Raw genomic sequence first — 18,437 nt, forward strand, 5'->3', positions numbered from 1 at the left:
GAGATCGCTAATTAATGCAGTCATCTGTCATGTACAGTAATTCAATGGGTAAATGTGTCCAAACTTTTGACTGGTAATGTATGTCTCTCCTACCTGTCCAAATGTCTATCTATCTATCTATCTATCTATCTGTCTGTCTGTCTGTCTGTCTGTCTGTCTGTCTGTCTGTCTGTCTGTCTGTCTGTCTGTCTGTCTGTCTGTCTGTCTGTCTGTCTGTCTGTCTGTCTGTCTGTCTGTCTGTCTGTCTGTCTGTCTATCTGTCTGGTCTGTCTATCTGTCTTCTGCAGGCTTAGCAGGCAGCACCTTCATAAGACTGTGGCAGAAGATGAGAGCAGGAAGAGAGAAACCAGGCGTGAAATGATATGTTTACCTAGGAGGGGGGAGAAATGACAGGCCCATCACATGTCTGTCTCATCTGGGGCCACAGGGCTCATTTTGCTTTTTAATCAGCCTGACAGCGGAAAATTTGAATTTCACTCTCCTATTATCTGTCAAAGACAGTCGGATGACAGTCAATTTCAGGGCTTGTCGGGCGGAACAGAAGTGGGCGTGTACCAAATGCACACAGACACACACTCTTTTCCTTCCGAACATCTTGAGTGTGTTGCAACAAGTGGCACTTGAAAAAGGTCACCAGTCAGTGAAGAGAAAGTTCACATGGAAACACCAAATCCCAGAATTCCCCAGTTCAACCCTTCTGCGCTGATTAAACACCTCAGCCCAGCCAGTCGGCTGCTTTAACCCTCCAGCTGGGCGCCTGTCTCTGTAAGGGTAGTGCAGGGCATGTCAGATGCCAGGGAAATGGCAGGCATCCACACCCAAGGTCTTTGTTTTGTTAGCAAGGTTTTTCTTTGGTTCTTTGGGCCACATCACAATCAATGGTTCTATTGTCTGTGTAAGAGACAAATTAAATTATAACTGGTGTGTGTGTGCGTGTGTCTGTTTGCATATGTGTCTTTGTGTGTGTGTGTGTGTCTTTGTTTCCTCCAAAGTATGTGTGTGTGTGTGTGTCAACGGGTGGTGGTGTTTTGAGAACTCATGTCTTACATGAGGTAGCTTGTGGCTTCGCTCCACCTCAAAGATGTAATCCCAGCCAACGTGTCCACAGAAACCATAACACGAGTGTCAGAGATGGTTATCCGTCGATAACGTTGTTTTCCATGACACATTTCAATCCAACCCATTAAATTATTTGTCTGGGTCTATCACAAAAACACCCAGGATCCTCTTTGATTGCTTTAGGTGTGGAAACAATTAAGACTTCTCCCTGGCAGGAGATACTGTACACAGCCCTCCTCCTCTCAGCCATTACACACATAGGAAGACCCTATCGCAAACACTTTTCATGAAGAAGCACTTTAATCATAGGCTTTTACCTGGTAATTGCTATAATCTCATTGCCTGCTATTTGGGTGTAATGATAGGGCCAGGAACACAGTCTTAACCGAGAGAGATGTGCTGCTGTCTCTGCTGCCCCACGTACGAGATGCCCTCAGGGTCAGATCCCAGGTCAGCCTCGAGGACTCCCAAATTCAAACCACTGGGGAGGGCATCCTCACAGCTGATCTCAGATCAGCGTCGGAGGGGATGCACACACCTCTGCTTCGCTCCGGTACGATTGCTTCAGGTCTGGCTGTGCATGAAATGACGCACGTTTATGGAATTTGATAAATTAAAGGTTGGAGCTGATGGGTTCAGCGTTCGTACAGCACAGCAGGAGGATTCTTGACATCAAAATTATAACTTTGGCAAAGCCCACCTTTCCCTGTGCCCCCATCGACCCATCTCTACCTCTCTGTTTGATCACCCATCAGGGGCTCACTTGACGTTTCACGCATGTTGTGGTTGGAAATACACAGACATCATGCTATTAAACAAGAGTTTTTTGTGGTAACATTGTTCCTTCCCTCTTATGAAATCATGGAGAGACAAAGAGAACAAGATGAATACCGCAAAGAGAGAATGCAAGGTTGGTTACAAGGTTAGTACAACCAGGCGTATCACAATTTTGACACATTTTGTGTATCGTTTACTGTACATATACAGGTACTGTACTGTTAATGCCATGAACACACCAACAACTGCAGTTCAGTTAATATGCTGAGTTGGTCTTTTTTTCTTGGTCGGTTGAGCATCTTCGAATCATTTTAATGTCCAAACCTTTGTCAAACACACGTTGTTTATCACTTTGCAGTTGTCAGAAGTTGTGGAAAAGTGGTTGTGAACATTTGATCAAATCAGAGGATAGCTCACAAACAAGCCTCCTCATCACCAAAACCCTGCCAATGCCAGTCAACACTGGATCAATACAGACTTTACAATAATGAGCTGGATCAACACTTCTCCCAGGCCTTTTCCAGAACTAAACACCCTGTGTTCACGCTCGAGGCAGGGCTGACTCGTCACAGAGACTCATCTAGATTCTTCTAGAATCGAAAACACCACACAGACACAGTTGCAGATTTACAAACCTAAAGATGGTCTAACCCTGCTGTCCGGGGAGGCAGATCCATCAACCCAACATTTGTTATTCCATGTCTGGAAGATGAAGCACACAGCTACCACCAGCCCCGCAGGCAGGGAAACGTCTCCATGAATCAGGGCAGGGTCTGGGCCTGCTATGGTGAGGGCATAGCCTGCTGTTTATTCACACTGTCCGTGAGCGAGACAAGACCAGATCTTTACAAACGGCAAGAGGGAAGAAAGAGAAAATGGAGGTTCCGCTAGTGTTGAAGATTGTTTGTGGCCAGCTTGGAAACCGAGTCTCCCCTATCTTGGAAAAAAAGGCTAAAGAGGCTCTTTGTCACAGGGGCAAGGCCCACAACAGAGGCAAACAAGAACACATTGGCACCTGGGTGGGCTCAAGGAGACAAGGGGAATACATATGTGAGGATGCTGTTCATTGACTACAGCTCTGCATTCAACACCATCATCCCCTCCAGACTGGTCTCCAAGCTTGTGGACCTGGGACTAAGCACCTCCCTCTGCAAGTGGATCTTCCACTTCCTGACGGGGAGGCCACAGGTGGTGAGAATCGGTGACCGCACTTCATCTGTACTGATCACCAACACAGGCACCCCCCAGGGCTGTGTGCTCAGCCCTCTCCTGTTCTCCTTGTTCACCCACGACTGTGCGGCTACGCACAGCTCCAACCTCCTCGTTAAGTTTGCTGACGACACAACCATCGTGGGCCTCATCTCTGACAGTGACGAGTCAGCCTACAGAGAGGAGGTTGACACCCTGACATCATGGTGTCAGGACAACAACCTCTCTCTTAACATCAGCAAGACCAAGGAGATGATTGTGGACTTTAGGAGGCGGCAGGAGGAGGAGCATGCACCCCTATTCATCAATGGATCGGAAGTGGAGAAGGTCAGCTGCTTCAAGTTCCTCGGGGTGAACATCAGCAATGACCTCACCTGGTCTGTTCACACGGACAAGGTGGTCAAAACGGCCCGTAAGCGCCTCTTCTTCCTGAGGAGACTGAAGAAGTTTGGTATGGACTCAGTCATCCTTACTAACTTTTACAGATGCACTATAGAAAGCATTCTGACTGGTTGTATCACAGTGTGGTATGGGAGCTGCACAGACCGGGACCGCAAGGCCCTACGAAGTGTGGTCCGTTCTGCTGAGTTCATCATCGGCAGGAAGCTCCCAGCCCTACAGGACACCTACCACACACGTTGCCTTAGGAAAGCCAGCAGGATTCTAAGAGACTGTTCCCACCCATCCTTCAGTCTCTTTACCCCGTTGCCTTCTGGCAGGCGTTACCGCAGCATCCGGTCGCGCACACGCAGACTGGACAACAGTTTCTACCCAAGGGTCATCAGGCTTCTCAATGGACACTGATATGGACATTTTTACTGCACACTAGTCACTTATACACTGTCACTTTCAGCTACTGGTTGCTCTTCAGTAACATTGCACTACTGTACCTCGCCACCAGGCTCCTGTTTGGTCATTGACAAAGTCACTGATCTGTAAATTTGCAAATTTTGTGTATTAGGGTTAGTATAGCGTACTATTTATTGTTATCTGTAATTTAGGAAGTTTTAGTGTTAGGGTTAGTATAGTCGTTTATTTATTGCTATCTGTATATTTAGGAAGTTCACTTATCTAAGCTCAGCATAGATGTAAATTTGTTCTGTGTACTTATAGGATGCGAGTGCCAAAACTCCCATGAAGAAGAGGAGGAAAGGCCGTACAAATAACTCTTCCCGTGATCCGTCGACGGGAGTTTGGGGAAAAAAAGTGTGAACGACTCTGGTGGGACTCGAACCCACAACCTTTGAATGGCTTTTCCTCCCCCTGCCTAGAAGTCCAATGCGCTATCCATTGCGCCACAGAGCCCCCTATCTATTTGCCCAGTTTGACGTCTACCTTTTCAACCTTGACGGCATCGGGTCCCTTTTTGGGCAAAGGGCGTTGGTGGCATGCCTCACTTTGAGGAAGCAATCAGAGCTTGATTTTGCCAGGTCAGTAAAAAGAGGCAGCTCTCATTGCGTCCGCTGCGCCCTGAAAGAAAGACCCGTCTGTCCCAACGGAGGGCCACACACAATGCCTGCTGACCCCGACGTGATTTGAACACGCAACCTTCTGATCTGGAGTCAGACGCGCTACCGTTGCGCCACGAGGCCTACTTGTGAGCCTCTGATGTGCAACCGTCGTGCCTCAAAGTGCGCTGAGAGTACCGTTTACAGAGGCTCAGAGGTGCACCGGCATGCTTGCGAGGGTTTGGCCACACGATCCTTAGGGGTTTGTGTGGTGGAGGAGATGTACGTGTAGATGTTCCACGAAAAGCTCAGCGTGTCCTCCCTTTCCAGAGCCCGGATAGCTCAGTCGGCAGAGCATCAGACTTTTAATCTGAGGGTCCAGGGTTCAAGTCCCTGTTTGGGCGAAGGGGGTTCAAACTGTGGGATGAAGCAGGCCAAATTCAAACGTGTCTCCCTTATGTACCTGACTTTGAGGAAACAAGGGAAGCTTTTAATCGGAGGGTCCAGCGTTCAAGTCCCGTGTGAGCTGTGTGTTCAAACCGCAGAGCGTGGCTTGTGGCACGCAACCTTTGTCTCCGTTGCACGCCTGACTTTGATGCAAAATTGAGCTGAGGCCTGCGCCTAAAAAGGCACCGCTGAGATTTGAACTCAGGATCTCCTGTTTACTAGACAGGCGCTTTGACCAACTAAGCCACGGCGCCTTGATTCGTCAGGCGAGACGGGCTCAGGCTTCTGTTTTCTCTTCGAATAGGTGCTTCAAGGTTGGGTCGAGAGCCTCTTCGAAAGCCACCATGGAAAGTTATGCCCAACATGCAGCAGAGGCTCTCAAGGCACCAGAATGAAGAGATTTTCCAGCTTCTTGGCCTCTGATGGCGGTCTAAAAACACATTCCCTGACCGGGAATCGAACCCGGGCCGCGGCGGTGAGAGCGCCGAATCCTAGCCACTAGACCACCAGGGAGAGCTTGCCATCCTCTGCTCGCTGTCAAAGATGACGACCACGTTGCAAAACGCAGCTGGTCAAAGGTTTCCAGGCTTTCTTCTTTTGTATCTGAACTGGAGTGACAATGGGGGATCGCACGGCTTCCTCGCAAATAAAGCCTCCCACTCGCTCACCCTTTGACAGCTCAGTGGGTAGAGCGGAGTACAGTGTTTTTCAGAGAATTTCCAGCTCCGACGGCGGCACAGCTCATAGTCACACAGGCAAGACCCGCAACAGAGGCAAACAAGAAGACGTTCGTCCCTGGGTGGGCTCGAACCACCATCCTTTCGGTTAACAGCCGAACGCGCTAGCCAATTGCGCCACAGAGACCCTGACTCGACAGAAACAGGACCGGAAAATGGAAGGAAACGCTGGGAGGCGAGTGCCAAAACTCCCAATTAAGAAGAGGAGGAAAGGCCGTACAAATAACTCTTCCCGTGATCCGTCGACGGGAGTTTGGGGAAAAAAAGTGTGAACGACTCTGGTGGGACTCGAACCCACAACCTTTGAATGGCTTTTCCTCCCCCTGCCTAGAAGTCCAATGCGCTATCCATTGCGCCACAGAGCCCCCTATCTATTTGCCCAGTTTGACGTCTACCTTTTCAACCTTGACGGCATCGGGTCCCTTTTTGGGCAAAGGGCGTTGGTGGCATGCCTCACTTTGAGGAAGCAATCAGAGCTTGATTTTGCCAGGTCAGTAAAAAGAGGCAGCTCTCATTGCGTCCGCTGCGCCCTGAAAGAAAGACCCGTCTGTCCCAACGGAGGGCCACACACAATGCCTGCTGACCCCGACGTGATTTGAACACGCAACCTTCTGATCTGGAGTCAGACGCGCTACCGTTGCGCCACGAGGCCTACTTGTGAGCCTCTGATGTGCAACCGTCGTGCCTCAAAGTGCGCTGAGAGTACCGTTTACAGAGGCTCAGAGGTGCACCGGCATGCTTGCGAGGGTTTGGCCACACGATCCTTAGGGGTTTGTGTGGTGGAGGAGATGTACGTGTAGATGTTCCACGAAAAGCTCAGCGTGTCCTCCCTTTCCAGAGCCCGGATAGCTCAGTCGGCAGAGCATCAGACTTTTAATCTGAGGGTCCAGGGTTCAAGTCCCTGTTTGGGCGAAGGGGGTTCAAACTGTGGGATGAAGCAGGCCAAATTCAAACGTGTCTCCCTTATGTACCTGACTTTGAGGAAACAAGGGAAGCTTTTAATCGGAGGGTCCAGCGTTCAAGTCCCGTGTGAGCTGTGTGTTCAAACCGCAGAGCGTGGCTTGTGGCACGCAACCTTTGTCTCCGTTGCACGCCTGACTTTGATGCAAAATTGAGCTGAGGCCTGCGCCTAAAAAGGCACCGCTGAGATTTGAACTCAGGATCTCCTGTTTACTAGACAGGCGCTTTGACCAACTAAGCCACGGCGCCTTGATTCGTCAGGCGAGACGGGCTCAGGCTTCTGTTTTCTCTTCGAATAGGTGCTTCAAGGTTGGGTCGAGAGCCTCTTCGAAAGCCACCATGGAAAGTTATGCCCAACATGCAGCAGAGGCTCTCAAGGCACCAGAATGAAGAGATTTTCCAGCTTCTTGGCCTCTGATGGCGGTCTAAAAACACATTCCCTGACCGGGAATCGAACCCGGGCCGCGGCGGTGAGAGCGCCGAATCCTAGCCACTAGACCACCAGGGAGAGCTTGCCATCCTCTGCTCGCTGTCAAAGATGACGACCACGTTGCAAAACGCAGCTGGTCAAAGGTTTCCAGGCTTTCTTCTTTTGTATCTGAACTGGAGTGACAATGGGGGATCGCACGGCTTCCTCGCAAATAAAGCCTCCCACTCGCTCACCCTTTGACAGCTCAGTGGGTAGAGCGGAGTACAGTGTTTTTCAGCTCCGACGGCGGCACAGCTCATAGTCACACAGGCAAGACCCGCAACAGAGGCAAACAAGAAGACGTTCGTCCCTGGGTGGGCTCGAACCACCATCCTTTCGGTTAACAGCCGAACGCGCTAGCCAATTGCGCCACAGAGACCCTGACTCGACAGAAACAGGACCGGAAAATGGAAGGAAACGCTGGGAGGCGAGTGCCAAAACTCCCAATTAAGAAGAGGAGGAAAGGCCGTACAAATAACTCTTCCCGTGATCCGTCGACGGGAGTTTGGGGAAAAAAAGTGTGAACGACTCTGGTGGGACTCGAACCCACAACCTTTGAATGGCTTTTCCTCCCCCTGCCTAGAAGTCCAATGCGCTATCCATTGCGCCACAGAGCCCCCTATCTATTTGCCCAGTTTGACGTCTACCTTTTCAACCTTGACGGCATCGGGTCCCTTTTTGGGCAAAGGGCGTTGGTGGCATGCCTCACTTTGAGGAAGCAATCAGAGCTTGATTTTGCCAGGTCAGTAAAAAGAGGCAGCTCTCATTGCGTCCGCTGCGCCCTGAAAGAAAGACCCGTCTGTCCCAACGGAGGGCCACACACAATGCCTGCTGACCCCGACGTGATTTGAACACGCAACCTTCTGATCTGGAGTCAGACGCGCTACCGTTGCGCCACGAGGCCTACTTGTGAGCCTCTGATGTGCAACCGTCGTGCCTCAAAGTGCGCTGAGAGTACCGTTTACAGAGGCTCAGAGGTGCACCGGCATGCTTGCGAGGGTTTGGCCACACGATCCTTAGGGGTTTGTGTGGTGGAGGAGATGTACGTGTAGATGTTCCACGAAAAGCTCAGCGTGTCCTCCCTTTCCAGAGCCCGGATAGCTCAGTCGGCAGAGCATCAGACTTTTAATCTGAGGGTCCAGGGTTCAAGTCCCTGTTTGGGCGAAGGGGGTTCAAACTGTGGGATGAAGCAGGCCAAATTCAAACGTGTCTCCCTTATGTACCTGACTTTGAGGAAACAAGGGAAGCTTTTAATCGGAGGGTCCAGCGTTCAAGTCCCGTGTGAGCTGTGTGTTCAAACCGCAGAGCGTGGCTTGTGGCACGCAACCTTTGTCTCCGTTGCACGCCTGACTTTGATGCAAAATTGAGCTGAGGCCTGCGCCTAAAAAGGCACCGCTGAGATTTGAACTCAGGATCTCCTGTTTACTAGACAGGCGCTTTGACCAACTAAGCCACGGCGCCTTGATTCGTCAGGCGAGACGGGCTCAGGCTTCTGTTTTCTCTTCGAATAGGTGCTTCAAGGTTGGGTCGAGAGCCTCTTCGAAAGCCACCATGGAAAGTTATGCCCAACATGCAGCAGAGGCTCTCAAGGCACCAGAATGAAGAGATTTTCCAGCTTCTTGGCCTCTGATGGCGGTCTAAAAACACATTCCCTGACCGGGAATCGAACCCGGGCCGCGGCGGTGAGAGCGCCGAATCCTAGCCACTAGACCACCAGGGAGAGCTTGCCATCCTCTGCTCGCTGTCAAAGATGACGACCACGTTGCAAAACGCAGCTGGTCAAAGGTTTCCAGGCTTTCTTCTTTTGTATCTGAACTGGAGTGACAATGGGGGATCGCACGGCTTCCTCGCAAATAAAGCCTCCCACTCGCTCACCCTTTGACAGCTCAGTGGGTAGAGCGGAGTACAGTGTTTTTCAGAGAATTTCCAGCTCCGACGGCGGCACAGCTCATAGTCACACAGGCAAGACCCGCAACAGAGGCAAACAAGAAGACGTTCGTCCCTGGGTGGGCTCGAACCACCATCCTTTCGGTTAACAGCCGAACGCGCTAGCCAATTGCGCCACAGAGACCCTGACTCGACAGAAACAGGACCGGAAAATGGAAGGAAACGCTGGGAGGCGAGTGCCAAAACTCCCAATTAAGAAGAGGAGGAAAGGCCGTACAAATAACTCTTCCCGTGATCCGTCGACGGGAGTTTGGGGAAAAAAAGTGTGAACGACTCTGGTGGGACTCGAACCCACAACCTTTGAATGGCTTTTCCTCCCCCTGCCTAGAAGTCCAATGCGCTATCCATTGCGCCACAGAGCCCCCTATCTATTTGCCCAGTTTGACGTCTACCTTTTCAACCTTGACGGCATCGGGTCCCTTTTTGGGCAAAGGGCGTTGGTGGCATGCCTCACTTTGAGGAAGCAATCAGAGCTTGATTTTGCCAGGTCAGTAAAAAGAGGCAGCTCTCATTGCGTCCGCTGCGCCCTGAAAGAAAGACCCGTCTGTCCCAACGGAGGGCCACACACAATGCCTGCTGACCCCGACGTGATTTGAACACGCAACCTTCTGATCTGGAGTCAGACGCGCTACCGTTGCGCCACGAGGCCTACTTGTGAGCCTCTGATGTGCAACCGTCGTGCCTCAAAGTGCGCTGAGAGTACCGTTTACAGAGGCTCAGAGGTGCACCGGCATGCTTGCGAGGGTTTGGCCACACGATCCTTAGGGGTTTGTGTGGTGGAGGAGATGTACGTGTAGATGTTCCACGAAAAGCTCAGCGTGTCCTCCCTTTCCAGAGCCCGGATAGCTCAGTCGGCAGAGCATCAGACTTTTAATCTGAGGGTCCAGGGTTCAAGTCCCTGTTTGGGCGAAGGGGGTTCAAACTGTGGGATGAAGCAGGCCAAATTCAAACGTGTCTCCCTTATGTACCTGACTTTGAGGAAACAAGGGAAGCTTTTAATCGGAGGGTCCAGCGTTCAAGTCCCGTGTGAGCTGTGTGTTCAAACCGCAGAGCGTGGCTTGTGGCACGCAACCTTTGTCTCCGTTGCACGCCTGACTTTGATGCAAAATTGAGCTGAGGCCTGCGCCTAAAAAGGCACCGCTGAGATTTGAACTCAGGATCTCCTGTTTACTAGACAGGCGCTTTGACCAACTAAGCCACGGCGCCTTGATTCGTCAGGCGAGACGGGCTCAGGCTTCTGTTTTCTCTTCGAATAGGTGCTTCAAGGTTGGGTCGAGAGCCTCTTCGAAAGCCACCATGGAAAGTTATGCCCAACATGCAGCAGAGGCTCTCAAGGCACCAGAATGAAGAGATTTTCCAGCTTCTTGGCCTCTGATGGCGGTCTAAAAACACATTCCCTGACCGGGAATCGAACCCGGGCCGCGGCGGTGAGAGCGCCGAATCCTAGCCACTAGACCACCAGGGAGAGCTTGCCATCCTCTGCTCGCTGTCAAAGATGACGACCACGTTGCAAAACGCAGCTGGTCAAAGGTTTCCAGGCTTTCTTCTTTTGTATCTGAACTGGAGTGACAATGGGGGATCGCACGGCTTCCTCGCAAATAAAGCCTCCCACTCGCTCACCCTTTGACAGCTCAGTGGGTAGAGCGGAGTACAGTGTTTTTCAGAGAATTTCCAGCTCCGACGGCGGCACAGCTCATAGTCACACAGGCAAGACCCGCAACAGAGGCAAACAAGAAGACGTTCGTCCCTGGGTGGGCTCGAACCACCATCCTTTCGGTTAACAGCCGAACGCGCTAGCCAATTGCGCCACAGAGACCCTGACTCGACAGAAACAGGACCGGAAAATGGAAGGAAACGCTGGGAGGCGAGTGCCAAAACTCCCAATTAAGAAGAGGAGGAAAGGCCGTACAAATAACTCTTCCCGTGATCCGTCGACGGGAGTTTGGGGAAAAAAAGTGTGAACGACTCTGGTGGGACTCGAACCCACAACCTTTGAATGGCTTTTCCTCCCCCTGCCTAGAAGTCCAATGCGCTATCCATTGCGCCACAGAGCCCCCTATCTATTTGCCCAGTTTGACGTCTACCTTTTCAACCTTGACGGCATCGGGTCCCTTTTTGGGCAAAGGGCGTTGGTGGCATGCCTCACTTTGAGGAAGCAATCAGAGCTTGATTTTGCCAGGTCAGTAAAAAGAGGCAGCTCTCATTGCGTCCGCTGCGCCCTGAAAGAAAGACCCGTCTGTCCCAACGGAGGGCCACACACAATGCCTGCTGACCCCGACGTGATTTGAACACGCAACCTTCTGATCTGGAGTCAGACGCGCTACCGTTGCGCCACGAGGCCTACTTGTGAGCCTCTGATGTGCAACCGTCGTGCCTCAAAGTGCGCTGAGAGTACCGTTTACAGAGGCTCAGAGGTGCACCGGCATGCTTGCGAGGGTTTGGCCACACGATCCTTAGGGGTTTGTGTGGTGGAGGAGATGTACGTGTAGATGTTCCACGAAAAGCTCAGCGTGTCCTCCCTTTCCAGAGCCCGGATAGCTCAGTCGGCAGAGCATCAGACTTTTAATCTGAGGGTCCAGGGTTCAAGTCCCTGTTTGGGCGAAGGGGGTTCAAACTGTGGGATGAAGCAGGCCAAATTCAAACGTGTCTCCCTTATGTACCTGACTTTGAGGAAACAAGGGAAGCTTTTAATCGGAGGGTCCAGCGTTCAAGTCCCGTGTGAGCTGTGTGTTCAAACCGCAGAGCGTGGCTTGTGGCACGCAACCTTTGTCTCCGTTGCACGCCTGACTTTGATGCAAAATTGAGCTGAGGCCTGCGCCTAAAAAGGCACCGCTGAGATTTGAACTCAGGATCTCCTGTTTACTAGACAGGCGCTTTGACCAACTAAGCCACGGCGCCTTGATTCGTCAGGCGAGACGGGCTCAGGCTTCTGTTTTCTCTTCGAATAGGTGCTTCAAGGTTGGGTCGAGAGCCTCTTCGAAAGCCACCATGGAAAGTTATGCCCAACATGCAGCAGAGGCTCTCAAGGCACCAGAATGAAGAGATTTTCCAGCTTCTTGGCCTCTGATGGCGGTCTAAAAACACATTCCCTGACCGGGAATCGAACCCGGGCCGCGGCGGTGAGAGCGCCGAATCCTAGCCACTAGACCACCAGGGAGAGCTTGCCATCCTCTGCTCGCTGTCAAAGATGACGACCACGTTGCAAAACGCAGCTGGTCAAAGGTTTCCAGGCTTTCTTCTTTTGTATCTGAACTGGAGTGACAATGGGGGATCGCACGGCTTCCTCGCAAATAAAGCCTCCCACTCGCTCACCCTTTGACAGCTCAGTGGGTAGAGCGGAGTACAGTGTTTTTCAGCTCCGACGGCGGCACAGCTCATAGTCACACAGGCAAGACCCGCAACAGAGGCAAACAAGAAGACGTTCGTCCCTGGGTGGGCTCGAACCACCATCCTTTCGGTTAACAGCCGAACGCGCTAGCCAATTGCGCCACAGAGACCCTGACTCGACAGAAACAGGACCGGAAAATGGAAGGAAACGCTGGGAGGCGAGTGCCAAAACTCCCAATTAAGAAGAGGAGGAAAGGCCGTACAAATAACTCTTCCCGTGATCCGTCGACGGGAGTTTGGGGAAAAAAAGTGTGAACGACTCTGGTGGGACTCGAACCCACAACCTTTGAATGGCTTTTCCTCCCCCTGCCTAGAAGTCCAATGCGCTATCCATTGCGCCACAGAGCCCCCTATCTATTTGCCCAGTTTGACGTCTACCTTTTCAACCTTGACGGCATCGGGTCCCTTTTTGGGCAAAGGGCGTTGGTGGCATGCCTCACTTTGAGGAAGCAATCAGAGCTTGATTTTGCCAGGTCAGTAAAAAGAGGCAGCTCTCATTGCGTCCGCTGCGCCCTGAAAGAAAGACCCGTCTGTCCCAACGGAGGGCCACACACAATGCCTGCTGACCCCGACGTGATTTGAACACGCAACCTTCTGATCTGGAGTCAGACGCGCTACCGTTGCGCCACGAGGCCTACTTGTGAGCCTCTGATGTGCAACCGTCGTGCCTCAAAGTGCGCTGAGAGTACCGTTTACAGAGGCTCAGAGGTGCACCGGCATGCTTGCGAGGGTTTGGCCACACGATCCTTAGGGGTTTGTGTGGTGGAGGAGATGTACGTGTAGATGTTCCACGAAAAGCTCAGCGTGTCCTCCCTTTCCAGAGCCCGGATAGCTCAGTCGGCAGAGCATCAGACTTTTAATCTGAGGGTCCAGGGTTCAAGTCCCTGTTTGGGCGAAGGGGGTTCAAACTGTGGGATGAAGCAGGCCAAATTCAAACGTGTCTCCCTTATGTACCTGACTTTGAGGAAACAAGGGAAGCTTTTAATCGGAGGGTCCAGCGTTCAAGTCCCGTGTGAGCTGTGTGTTCAAACCGCAGAGCGTGGCTTGTGGCACGCAACCTTTGTCTCCGTTGCACGCCTGACTTTGATGCAAAATTGAGCTGAGGCCTGCGCCTAAAAAGGCACCGCTGAGATTTGAACTCAGGATCTCCTGTTTACTAGACAGGCGCTTTGACCAACTAAGCCACGGCGCCTTGATTCGTCAGGCGAGACGGGCTCAGGCTTCTGTTTTCTCTTCGAATAGGTGCTTCAAGGTTGGGTCGAGAGCCTCTTCGAAAGCCACCATGGAAAGTTATGCCCAACATGCAGCAGAGGCTCTCAAGGCACCAGAATGAAGAGATTTTCCAGCTTCTTGGCCTCTGATGGCGGTCTAAAAACACATTCCCTGACCGGGAATCGAACCCGGGCCGCGGCGGTGAGAGCGCCGAATCCTAGCCACTAGACCACCAGGGAGAGCTTGCCATCCTCTGCTCGCTGTCAAAGATGACGACCACGTTGCAAAACGCAGCTGGTCAAAGGTTTCCAGGCTTTCTTCTTTTGTATCTGAACTGGAGTGACAATGGGGGATCGCACGGCTTCCTCGCAAATAAAGCCTCCCACTCGCTCACCCTTTGACAGCTCAGTGGGTAGAGCGGAGTACAGTGTTTTTCAGCTCCGACGGCGGCACAGCTCATAGTCACACAGGCAAGACCCGCAACAGAGGCAAACAAGAAGACGTTCGTCCCTGGGTGGGCTCGAACCACCATCCTTTCGGTTAACAGCCGAACGCGCTAGCCAATTGCGCCACAGAGACCCTGACTCGACAGAAACAGGACCGGAAAATGGAAGGAAACGCTGGGAGGCGAGTGCCAAAACTCCCAATTAAGAAGAGGAGGAAAGGCCGTACAAATAACTCTTCCCGTGATCCGTCGACGGGAGTTTGGGGAAAAAAAGTGTGAACGACTCTGGTGGGACTCGAACCCACAACCTTTGAATGGCTTTTCCTCCCCCTGCCTAGAAGTCCAATGCGCTATCCATTGCGCCACAGAGCCCCCTATCTATTTGCCCAGTTTGACGTCTACCTTTTCAACCTTGACGGCATCGGGTCCCTTTTTGGGCAAAGGGCGTTGGTGGCATGCCTCACTTTGAGGAAGCAATCAGAGCTTGATTTTGCCAGGTCAGTAAAAAGAGGCAGCTCTCATTGCGTCCGCTGCGCCCTGAAAGAAAGACCCGTCTGTCCCAACGGAGGGCCACACACAATGCCTGCTGACCCCGACGTGATTTGAACACGCAACCTTCTGATCTGGAGTCAGACGCGCTACCGTTGCGCCACGAGGCCTACTTGTGAGCCTCTGATGTGCAACCGTCGTGCCTCAAAGTGCGCTGAGAGTACCGTTTACAGAGGCTCAGAGGTGCACCGGCATGCTTGCGAGGGTTTGGCCACACGATCCTTAGGGGTTTGTGTGGTGGAGGAGATGTACGTGTAGATGTTCCACGAAAAGCTCAGCGTGTCCTCCCTTTCCAGAGCCCGGATAGCTCAGTCGGCAGAGCATCAGACTTTTAATCTGAGGGTCCAGGGTTCAAGTCCCTGTTTGGGCGAAGGGGGTTCAAACTGTGGGATGAAGCAGGCCAAATTCAAACGTGTCTCCCTTATGTACCTGACTTTGAGGAAACAAGGGAAGCTTTTAATCGGAGGGTCCAGCGTTCAAGTCCCGTGTGAGCTGTGTGTTCAAACCGCAGAGCGTGGCTTGTGGCACGCAACCTTTGTCTCCGTTGCACGCCTGACTTTGATGCAAAATTGAGCTGAGGCCTGCGCCTAAAAAGGCACCGCTGAGATTTGAACTCAGGATCTCCTGTTTACTAGACAGGCGCTTTGACCAACTAAGCCACGGCGCCTTGATTCGTCAGGCGAGACGGGCTCAGGCTTCTGTTTTCTCTTCGAATAGGTGCTTCAAGGTTGGGTCGAGAGCCTCTTCGAAAGCCACCATGGAAAGTTATGCCCAACATGCAGCAGAGGCTCTCAAGGCACCAGAATGAAGAGATTTTCCAGCTTCTTGGCCTCTGATGGCGGTCTAAAAACACATTCCCTGACCGGGAATCGAACCCGGGCCGCGGCGGTGAGAGCGCCGAATCCTAGCCACTAGACCACCAGGGAGAGCTTGCCATCCTCTGCTCGCTGTCAAAGATGACGACCACGTTGCAAAACGCAGCTGGTCAAAGGTTTCCAGGCTTTCTTCTTTTGTATCTGAACTGGAGTGACAATGGGGGATCGCACGGCTTCCTCGCAAATAAAGCCTCCCACTCGCTCACCCTTTGACAGCTCAGTGGGTAGAGCGGAGTACAGTGTTTTTCAGCTCCGACGGCGGCACAGCTCATAGTCACACAGGCAAGACCCGCAACAGAGGCAAACAAGAAGACGTTCGTCCCTGGGTGGGCTCGAACCACCATCCTTTCGGTTAACAGCCGAACGCGCTAGCCAATTGCGCCACAGAGACCCTGACTCGACAGAAACAGGACCGGAAAATGGAAGGAAACGCTGGGAGGCGAGTGCCAAAACTCCCAATTAAGAAGAGGAGGAAAGGCCGTACAAATAACTCTTCCCGTGATCCGTCGACGGGAGTTTGGGGAAAAAAAGTGTGAACGACTCTGGTGGGACTCGAACCCACAACCTTTGAATGGCTTTTCCTCCCCCTGCCTAGAAGTCCAATGCGCTATCCATTGCGCCACAGAGCCCCCTATCTATTTGCCCAGTTTGACGTCTACCTTTTCAACCTTGACGGCATCGGGTCCCTTTTTGGGCAAAGGGCGTTGGTGGCATGCCTCACTTTGAGGAAGCAATCAGAGCTTGATTTTGCCAGGTCAGTAAAAAGAGGCAGCTCTCATTGCGTCCGCTGCGCCCTGAAAGAAAGACCCGTCTGTCCCAACGGAGGGCCACACACAATGCCTGCTGACCCCGACGTGATTTGAACACGCAACCTTCTGATCTGGAGTCAGACGCGCTACCGTTGCGCCACGAGGCCTACTTGTGAGCCTCTGATGTGCAACCGTCGTGCCTCAAAGTGCGCTGAGAGTACCGTTTACAGAGGCTCAGAGGTGCACCGGCATGCTTGCGAGGGTTTGGCCACACGATCCTTAGGGGTTTGTGTGGTGGAGGAGATGTACGTGTAGATGTTCCACGAAAAGCTCAGCGTGTCCTCCCTTTCCAGAGCCCGGATAGCTCAGTCGGCAGAGCATCAGACTTTTAATCTGAGGGTCCAGGGTTCAAGTCCCTGTTTGGGCGAAGGGGGTTCAAACTGTGGGATGAAGCAGGCCAAATTCAAACGTGTCTCCCTTATGTACCTGACTTTGAGGAAACAAGGGAAGCTTTTAATCGGAGGGTCCAGCGTTCAAGTCCCGTGTGAGCTGTGTGTTCAAACCGCAGAGCGTGGCTTGTGGCACGCAACCTTTGTCTCCGTTGCACGCCTGACTTTGATGCAAAATTGAGCTGAGGCCTGCGCCTAAAAAGGCACCGCTGAGATTTGAACTCAGGATCTCCTGTTTACTAGACAGGCGCTTTGACCAACTAAGCCACGGCGCCTTGATTCGTCAGGCGAGACGGGCTCAGGCTTCTGTTTTCTCTTCGAATAGGTGCTTCAAGGTTGGGTCGAGAGCCTCTTCGAAAGCCACCATGGAAAGTTATGCCCAACATGCAGCAGAGGCTCTCAAGGCACCAGAATGAAGAGATTTTCCAGCTTCTTGGCCTCTGATGGCGGTCTAAAAACACATTCCCTGACCGGGAATCGAACCCGGGCCGCGGCGGTGAGAGCGCCGAATCCTAGCCACTAGACCACCAGGGAGAGCTTGCCATCCTCTGCTCGCTGTCAAAGATGACGACCACGTTGCAAAACGCAGCTGGTCAAAGGTTTCCAGGCTTTCTTCTTTTGTATCTGAACTGGAGTGACAATGGGGGATCGCACGGCTTCCTCGCAAATAAAGCCTCCCACTCGCTCACCCTTTGACAGCTCAGTGGGTAGAGCGGAGTACAGTGTTTTTCAGCTCCGACGGCGGCACAGCTCATAGTCACACAGGCAAGACCCGCAACAGAGGCAAACAAGAAGACGTTCGTCCCTGGGTGGGCTCGAACCACCATCCTTTCGGTTAACAGCCGAACGCGCTAGCCAATTGCGCCACAGAGACCCTGACTCGACAGAAACAGGACCGGAAAATGGAAGGAAACGCTGGGAGGCGAGTGCCAAAACTCCCAATTAAGAAGAGGAGGAAAGGCCGTACAAATAACTCTTCCCGTGATCCGTCGACGGGAGTTTGGGGAAAAAAAGTGTGAACGACTCTGGTGGGACTCGAACCCACAACCTTTGAATGGCTTTTCCTCCCCCTGCCTAGAAGTCCAATGCGCTATCCATTGCGCCACAGAGCCCCCTATCTATTTGCCCAGTTTGACGTCTACCTTTTCAACCTTGACGGCATCGGGTCCCTTTTTGGGCAAAGGGCGTTGGTGGCATGCCTCACTTTGAGGAAGCAATCAGAGCTTGATTTTGCCAGGTCAGTAAAAAGAGGCAGCTCTCATTGCGTCCGCTGCGCCCTGAAAGAAAGACCCGTCTGTCCCAACGGAGGGCCACACACAATGCCTGCTGACCCCGACGTGATTTGAACACGCAACCTTCTGATCTGGAGTCAGACGCGCTACCGTTGCGCCACGAGGCCTACTTGTGAGCCTCTGATGTGCAACCGTCGTGCCTCAAAGTGCGCTGAGAGTACCGTTTACAGAGGCTCAGAGGTGCACCGGCATGCTTGCGAGGGTTTGGCCACACGATCCTTAGGGGTTTGTGTGGTGGAGGAGATGTACGTGTAGATGTTCCACGAAAAGCTCAGCGTGTCCTCCCTTTCCAGAGCCCGGATAGCTCAGTCGGCAGAGCATCAGACTTTTAATCTGAGGGTCCAGGGTTCAAGTCCCTGTTCGGGCGAAGGGGGTTCAAACTGTGGGATGAAGCAGGCCAAATTCAAACGTGTCTCCCTTATGTAC

General features: G+C 52.4%; 51 non-coding genes across 51 annotated transcripts; 9 read left to right on the forward strand and 42 right to left on the reverse strand.

Moving 5' to 3' along the window:
- Window positions 1–4,258: 4,258 nt before the first annotated feature.
- Window positions 4,259–4,350, reverse strand: trnar-ucu. The gene is given in 2 exon segments: window positions 4,259–4,294; window positions 4,314–4,350. It is a non-coding gene; the product is annotated as a tRNA-Arg (tRNA).
- A 215-nt stretch (window positions 4,351–4,565) lies between these two features.
- On the reverse strand, window positions 4,566–4,637 carry trnaw-cca. The gene has a single exon. It is a non-coding gene; the product is annotated as a tRNA-Trp (tRNA).
- Window positions 4,638–4,824: 187 nt separating this feature from the next.
- trnak-uuu lies at window positions 4,825–4,897 on the forward strand. The gene has a single exon. It is a non-coding gene; the product is annotated as a tRNA-Lys (tRNA).
- Window positions 4,898–5,120: 223 nt separating this feature from the next.
- trnat-agu lies at window positions 5,121–5,194 on the reverse strand. Its single transcript has one exon. It is a non-coding gene; the product is annotated as a tRNA-Thr (tRNA).
- A 187-nt stretch (window positions 5,195–5,381) lies between these two features.
- On the reverse strand, window positions 5,382–5,453 carry trnae-cuc. Its single transcript has one exon. It is a non-coding gene; the product is annotated as a tRNA-Glu (tRNA).
- Window positions 5,454–5,730: 277 nt separating this feature from the next.
- trnan-guu lies at window positions 5,731–5,804 on the reverse strand. Its single transcript has one exon. It is a non-coding gene; the product is annotated as a tRNA-Asn (tRNA).
- A 146-nt stretch (window positions 5,805–5,950) lies between these two features.
- trnar-ucu lies at window positions 5,951–6,042 on the reverse strand. The gene is given in 2 exon segments: window positions 5,951–5,986; window positions 6,006–6,042. It is a non-coding gene; the product is annotated as a tRNA-Arg (tRNA).
- Window positions 6,043–6,257: 215 nt separating this feature from the next.
- On the reverse strand, window positions 6,258–6,329 carry trnaw-cca. The gene has a single exon. It is a non-coding gene; the product is annotated as a tRNA-Trp (tRNA).
- Window positions 6,330–6,516: 187 nt separating this feature from the next.
- trnak-uuu lies at window positions 6,517–6,589 on the forward strand. Its single transcript has one exon. It is a non-coding gene; the product is annotated as a tRNA-Lys (tRNA).
- A 223-nt stretch (window positions 6,590–6,812) lies between these two features.
- trnat-agu lies at window positions 6,813–6,886 on the reverse strand. Its single transcript has one exon. It is a non-coding gene; the product is annotated as a tRNA-Thr (tRNA).
- A 187-nt stretch (window positions 6,887–7,073) lies between these two features.
- On the reverse strand, window positions 7,074–7,145 carry trnae-cuc. The gene has a single exon. It is a non-coding gene; the product is annotated as a tRNA-Glu (tRNA).
- A 266-nt stretch (window positions 7,146–7,411) lies between these two features.
- On the reverse strand, window positions 7,412–7,485 carry trnan-guu. Its single transcript has one exon. It is a non-coding gene; the product is annotated as a tRNA-Asn (tRNA).
- A 146-nt stretch (window positions 7,486–7,631) lies between these two features.
- trnar-ucu lies at window positions 7,632–7,723 on the reverse strand. The gene is given in 2 exon segments: window positions 7,632–7,667; window positions 7,687–7,723. It is a non-coding gene; the product is annotated as a tRNA-Arg (tRNA).
- A 215-nt stretch (window positions 7,724–7,938) lies between these two features.
- On the reverse strand, window positions 7,939–8,010 carry trnaw-cca. Its single transcript has one exon. It is a non-coding gene; the product is annotated as a tRNA-Trp (tRNA).
- Window positions 8,011–8,197: 187 nt separating this feature from the next.
- On the forward strand, window positions 8,198–8,270 carry trnak-uuu. Its single transcript has one exon. It is a non-coding gene; the product is annotated as a tRNA-Lys (tRNA).
- A 223-nt stretch (window positions 8,271–8,493) lies between these two features.
- Window positions 8,494–8,567, reverse strand: trnat-agu. Its single transcript has one exon. It is a non-coding gene; the product is annotated as a tRNA-Thr (tRNA).
- A 187-nt stretch (window positions 8,568–8,754) lies between these two features.
- On the reverse strand, window positions 8,755–8,826 carry trnae-cuc. Its single transcript has one exon. It is a non-coding gene; the product is annotated as a tRNA-Glu (tRNA).
- Window positions 8,827–9,103: 277 nt separating this feature from the next.
- Window positions 9,104–9,177, reverse strand: trnan-guu. The gene has a single exon. It is a non-coding gene; the product is annotated as a tRNA-Asn (tRNA).
- Window positions 9,178–9,323: 146 nt separating this feature from the next.
- trnar-ucu lies at window positions 9,324–9,415 on the reverse strand. The gene is given in 2 exon segments: window positions 9,324–9,359; window positions 9,379–9,415. It is a non-coding gene; the product is annotated as a tRNA-Arg (tRNA).
- A 215-nt stretch (window positions 9,416–9,630) lies between these two features.
- Window positions 9,631–9,702, reverse strand: trnaw-cca. Its single transcript has one exon. It is a non-coding gene; the product is annotated as a tRNA-Trp (tRNA).
- A 187-nt stretch (window positions 9,703–9,889) lies between these two features.
- Window positions 9,890–9,962, forward strand: trnak-uuu. The gene has a single exon. It is a non-coding gene; the product is annotated as a tRNA-Lys (tRNA).
- A 223-nt stretch (window positions 9,963–10,185) lies between these two features.
- Window positions 10,186–10,259, reverse strand: trnat-agu. Its single transcript has one exon. It is a non-coding gene; the product is annotated as a tRNA-Thr (tRNA).
- A 187-nt stretch (window positions 10,260–10,446) lies between these two features.
- On the reverse strand, window positions 10,447–10,518 carry trnae-cuc. Its single transcript has one exon. It is a non-coding gene; the product is annotated as a tRNA-Glu (tRNA).
- A 277-nt stretch (window positions 10,519–10,795) lies between these two features.
- On the reverse strand, window positions 10,796–10,869 carry trnan-guu. Its single transcript has one exon. It is a non-coding gene; the product is annotated as a tRNA-Asn (tRNA).
- Window positions 10,870–11,015: 146 nt separating this feature from the next.
- Window positions 11,016–11,107, reverse strand: trnar-ucu. The gene is given in 2 exon segments: window positions 11,016–11,051; window positions 11,071–11,107. It is a non-coding gene; the product is annotated as a tRNA-Arg (tRNA).
- A 215-nt stretch (window positions 11,108–11,322) lies between these two features.
- Window positions 11,323–11,394, reverse strand: trnaw-cca. The gene has a single exon. It is a non-coding gene; the product is annotated as a tRNA-Trp (tRNA).
- A 187-nt stretch (window positions 11,395–11,581) lies between these two features.
- Window positions 11,582–11,654, forward strand: trnak-uuu. Its single transcript has one exon. It is a non-coding gene; the product is annotated as a tRNA-Lys (tRNA).
- Window positions 11,655–11,877: 223 nt separating this feature from the next.
- On the reverse strand, window positions 11,878–11,951 carry trnat-agu. The gene has a single exon. It is a non-coding gene; the product is annotated as a tRNA-Thr (tRNA).
- A 187-nt stretch (window positions 11,952–12,138) lies between these two features.
- trnae-cuc lies at window positions 12,139–12,210 on the reverse strand. The gene has a single exon. It is a non-coding gene; the product is annotated as a tRNA-Glu (tRNA).
- A 266-nt stretch (window positions 12,211–12,476) lies between these two features.
- On the reverse strand, window positions 12,477–12,550 carry trnan-guu. The gene has a single exon. It is a non-coding gene; the product is annotated as a tRNA-Asn (tRNA).
- A 146-nt stretch (window positions 12,551–12,696) lies between these two features.
- Window positions 12,697–12,788, reverse strand: trnar-ucu. Its single transcript is given in 2 exon segments — window positions 12,697–12,732; window positions 12,752–12,788. It is a non-coding gene; the product is annotated as a tRNA-Arg (tRNA).
- Window positions 12,789–13,003: 215 nt separating this feature from the next.
- trnaw-cca lies at window positions 13,004–13,075 on the reverse strand. The gene has a single exon. It is a non-coding gene; the product is annotated as a tRNA-Trp (tRNA).
- A 187-nt stretch (window positions 13,076–13,262) lies between these two features.
- trnak-uuu lies at window positions 13,263–13,335 on the forward strand. Its single transcript has one exon. It is a non-coding gene; the product is annotated as a tRNA-Lys (tRNA).
- A 223-nt stretch (window positions 13,336–13,558) lies between these two features.
- Window positions 13,559–13,632, reverse strand: trnat-agu. Its single transcript has one exon. It is a non-coding gene; the product is annotated as a tRNA-Thr (tRNA).
- A 187-nt stretch (window positions 13,633–13,819) lies between these two features.
- Window positions 13,820–13,891, reverse strand: trnae-cuc. The gene has a single exon. It is a non-coding gene; the product is annotated as a tRNA-Glu (tRNA).
- A 266-nt stretch (window positions 13,892–14,157) lies between these two features.
- trnan-guu lies at window positions 14,158–14,231 on the reverse strand. Its single transcript has one exon. It is a non-coding gene; the product is annotated as a tRNA-Asn (tRNA).
- Window positions 14,232–14,377: 146 nt separating this feature from the next.
- trnar-ucu lies at window positions 14,378–14,469 on the reverse strand. The gene is given in 2 exon segments: window positions 14,378–14,413; window positions 14,433–14,469. It is a non-coding gene; the product is annotated as a tRNA-Arg (tRNA).
- Window positions 14,470–14,684: 215 nt separating this feature from the next.
- Window positions 14,685–14,756, reverse strand: trnaw-cca. Its single transcript has one exon. It is a non-coding gene; the product is annotated as a tRNA-Trp (tRNA).
- Window positions 14,757–14,943: 187 nt separating this feature from the next.
- On the forward strand, window positions 14,944–15,016 carry trnak-uuu. The gene has a single exon. It is a non-coding gene; the product is annotated as a tRNA-Lys (tRNA).
- A 223-nt stretch (window positions 15,017–15,239) lies between these two features.
- Window positions 15,240–15,313, reverse strand: trnat-agu. The gene has a single exon. It is a non-coding gene; the product is annotated as a tRNA-Thr (tRNA).
- Window positions 15,314–15,500: 187 nt separating this feature from the next.
- Window positions 15,501–15,572, reverse strand: trnae-cuc. The gene has a single exon. It is a non-coding gene; the product is annotated as a tRNA-Glu (tRNA).
- Window positions 15,573–15,838: 266 nt separating this feature from the next.
- trnan-guu lies at window positions 15,839–15,912 on the reverse strand. The gene has a single exon. It is a non-coding gene; the product is annotated as a tRNA-Asn (tRNA).
- A 146-nt stretch (window positions 15,913–16,058) lies between these two features.
- trnar-ucu lies at window positions 16,059–16,150 on the reverse strand. The gene is given in 2 exon segments: window positions 16,059–16,094; window positions 16,114–16,150. It is a non-coding gene; the product is annotated as a tRNA-Arg (tRNA).
- Window positions 16,151–16,365: 215 nt separating this feature from the next.
- Window positions 16,366–16,437, reverse strand: trnaw-cca. The gene has a single exon. It is a non-coding gene; the product is annotated as a tRNA-Trp (tRNA).
- Window positions 16,438–16,624: 187 nt separating this feature from the next.
- Window positions 16,625–16,697, forward strand: trnak-uuu. Its single transcript has one exon. It is a non-coding gene; the product is annotated as a tRNA-Lys (tRNA).
- Window positions 16,698–16,920: 223 nt separating this feature from the next.
- On the reverse strand, window positions 16,921–16,994 carry trnat-agu. Its single transcript has one exon. It is a non-coding gene; the product is annotated as a tRNA-Thr (tRNA).
- A 187-nt stretch (window positions 16,995–17,181) lies between these two features.
- trnae-cuc lies at window positions 17,182–17,253 on the reverse strand. The gene has a single exon. It is a non-coding gene; the product is annotated as a tRNA-Glu (tRNA).
- Window positions 17,254–17,519: 266 nt separating this feature from the next.
- On the reverse strand, window positions 17,520–17,593 carry trnan-guu. Its single transcript has one exon. It is a non-coding gene; the product is annotated as a tRNA-Asn (tRNA).
- Window positions 17,594–17,739: 146 nt separating this feature from the next.
- Window positions 17,740–17,831, reverse strand: trnar-ucu. Its single transcript is given in 2 exon segments — window positions 17,740–17,775; window positions 17,795–17,831. It is a non-coding gene; the product is annotated as a tRNA-Arg (tRNA).
- Window positions 17,832–18,046: 215 nt separating this feature from the next.
- trnaw-cca lies at window positions 18,047–18,118 on the reverse strand. Its single transcript has one exon. It is a non-coding gene; the product is annotated as a tRNA-Trp (tRNA).
- Window positions 18,119–18,305: 187 nt separating this feature from the next.
- On the forward strand, window positions 18,306–18,378 carry trnak-uuu. The gene has a single exon. It is a non-coding gene; the product is annotated as a tRNA-Lys (tRNA).
- Window positions 18,379–18,437: the final 59 nt, after the last annotated feature.

Source organism: Hypomesus transpacificus, chromosome 13 (assembly GCF_021917145.1).
Source record: "Hypomesus transpacificus isolate Combined female chromosome 13, fHypTra1, whole genome shotgun sequence".
NCBI lineage: Eukaryota > Metazoa > Chordata > Actinopteri > Osmeriformes > Osmeridae > Hypomesus > Hypomesus transpacificus.